Here is a 2500-nt window from a genome sequence, read left to right as displayed (position 1 = left end):
AGCGTGGAGGCGCTGTTGCGGCTTCAGCGGAGCTCGGGAGATGACGTCAAGCTGCTCCACCAGGTGGCTACGTGGATTGAAGACACAGCGACCCGCCGTGGAAAATTGCAGCCCCAGGTACCGGAAGGTTTCACCCACACGCAGGGCAGGCATGGTGGTATTGCCTGCTGTGAAGGTGACATTGCTGTCCACCTTCACCTTCTTCTCGCGCCCTGACGCGACTAAGGCGAGGGTGAAACACTTCCGGGCGTTGATCTGCAGCCCCAGGTGGGCGAGGGCTGCGGTAGCTGCGTCGATGAGGGACTGCAAGCCCCTCGGGGTCGCTGCAAACAGCAAGACGTCATCTGCAAAGGCCGCAGCGTTGACTCTGCGACCGAGGATCCGAGCTCCGATGTGGGAGGGCAGTTGGCCTAAAACGTAGTCCACCGCAAAGTTGAACAGGAGGGGGGAGAGGGGATCGCCCTGGCGAACGCCCCGTGCTGGCTGCACAGACACGCCCACGCCGGCGCCGTCCGCTATCACTGTCGTGCTGCCCTCGTAGCACCGCTCGACATACTCGACAAAGCAATCCGGCAGGCCATGCGCCTTCAGCACGGGGCGAAGGGCAGCATGATCTACCGAATCGAATGCCTTAGATACGTCGATCGATGCCACAAAGACAGAGCGGCAGGAGCGAACTGCGTCGGTGAGAGCAGTGTCCAAGATGAAGGTATTTTCCAACATCCCATCCCGAGGGATGAATGCCCGCTGACGTTCGTCCACAGCACAAGCGCGCATCAGGCGTGACGCGAGAACCTTGTGAAAGGTCCGCGCCAACACCGAGCAGACCGTAATGGGGCGAAAGTCAGCGGGGGATGTTGGTGCAGCCGTTTTCGGGAGAAGGGACGTCCGTGCGCGAAGCAGGCGTTCCGGAAGGGCGCGGGCCAGAAGGAAGAGATTCATCACTTTCACCAGGACTTCGTGCGGCAGACGCCGCAACTCCGCTGGGGTAAGGCCGTCCGGCCCGGCTGCTGATCCCCTGGGCGGCAACGCGGCGGCGACCTCCTCATGTGTGACCGGCCCCCATATGCACTCGAGAGCGACAGGCTCTGAGTGCGGGAGGAGGCGGTCACGAATGAAGCCCGCGGTGGAGATGGGCTTCTTGGTGAAGAGGTCCGCCCAGAAGTCCAGCAGACCAGGGATGGCAGGTGGCGGCTGGAGCAGGGTGCCATCCAAGAGGCCGCGCACGCAACGCGCACGCGACCGTCGGAAGGCATCCTGCGTTCTCGCGTACTCCCAGCGGCGCCGCTTGCGCTTCTGCGTCGGCGGCGCGGCAGGCGGCCGCTTCGATGGTTGGCGCGGCCGCTGTGTCCTGGTGATCGATCTCTCCCCTCTGGACCCGACCGACGCAAGGGCATCCGGGAGCATGCCCAGGATGACATCGGGCGGCGTGCCCCGCCCCAGACCGATGACACGATCCAGGGCAGAGAAACGCTGGGCGGAAGCAGGTAGCCCCGCCAGATGCTCCCAGATGGCGGCGTCAGTCGGCCCCTCCGGCGGCGGCCCGGTGGTGTCGGCCGCGAAGTCCTCGGCTGCGTCGACGGGCGGCGCAGCGGCCTCGCCCGCGTCAGGCAGCGGGCTCGCCGCTCCCCGGCGGGACGCCGGCTCTTCCCCCCGACCGATCTCAAGCGCCTCCATGAATTGGCGGACAAGCTGCTTGTGGGCAGCTTGCCGCCGTCGGCACTTGATTGCCTCAAGCGTTCGGTCGGGGAACATCCTGATGAGCTCTTGATTTACAAAGAAGAACCGGGCGTCCCTCTCGAGGAACAGTTCGGCCTCTGCCTTGGCGAGCGAGAGGACTTCTTCCTCCGTCCACCTCGCGCGATGCCTCTCCGTGACGATCTCCGCGTTGGCGGCCGCAAGATGTTGGCGGCGGCGATGGACCCCGAGACCGTTCTTGGTTGTAAAGCTGCGGTGGCACTCACTACAGGTATACATAGCTGCAAAAGTTACAAGATTTTCGGCACGGCCGGTTGGCCGGCTAGGTGCTGGGGGAGTTGGGGTGGCACCTTCAGCGGAAGGGCCACCACTTATTCTCTGCTTACTGCCCCCAACTAAAAAAGGGATAGTGCGAGGGGGGGCTGGTAACCCCCCCAAGCCCCTGGTGCGGTCTTCCACTCTGCGAAATCAGCGGGCCCACGAGAAGGGGAGAAGACCGCAGGAGAGGAGAGGCTAAGAGGGCTAGGCCCATGTATTGCGCATCACTCTCCCTGTAACTATAACCCAAGGAAGGCACCTCGCAGCAGCAGCACGACTACATCAAGACCGCACTTCGAGAAGCCAAGTCCGGATGCAGCCACACCGCCGCCACTTGGCCACCTTAAGAGAGTCATAGTTACTCCCGCCGTTTACCCGCGCTTGCTTGAATTTCTTCACGTTGACATTCAGAGCACTGGGCAGAAATCACATTGCGTCAACACCCGCTAGGGCCATCGCAATGCTTTGTTTTAATTAGACAGTC

General features: G+C 62.9%; 1 pseudogene; it reads right to left on the bottom strand.

Moving 5' to 3' along the window:
• Window positions 1-2500, bottom strand: part of LOC124560519 — a 7958-nt pseudogene that overhangs the window by 2716 nt on the left and 2742 nt on the right.

The sequence above is a fragment of the Schistocerca americana genome, unplaced genomic scaffold, assembly GCF_021461395.2.
Source record: "Schistocerca americana isolate TAMUIC-IGC-003095 unplaced genomic scaffold, iqSchAmer2.1 HiC_scaffold_1087, whole genome shotgun sequence".
Lineage (NCBI taxonomy): Eukaryota > Metazoa > Arthropoda > Insecta > Orthoptera > Acrididae > Schistocerca > Schistocerca americana.
Note: the sequence above shows the minus strand (reverse complement) of the source record. Positions and strands in the feature narration are given on the sequence as shown.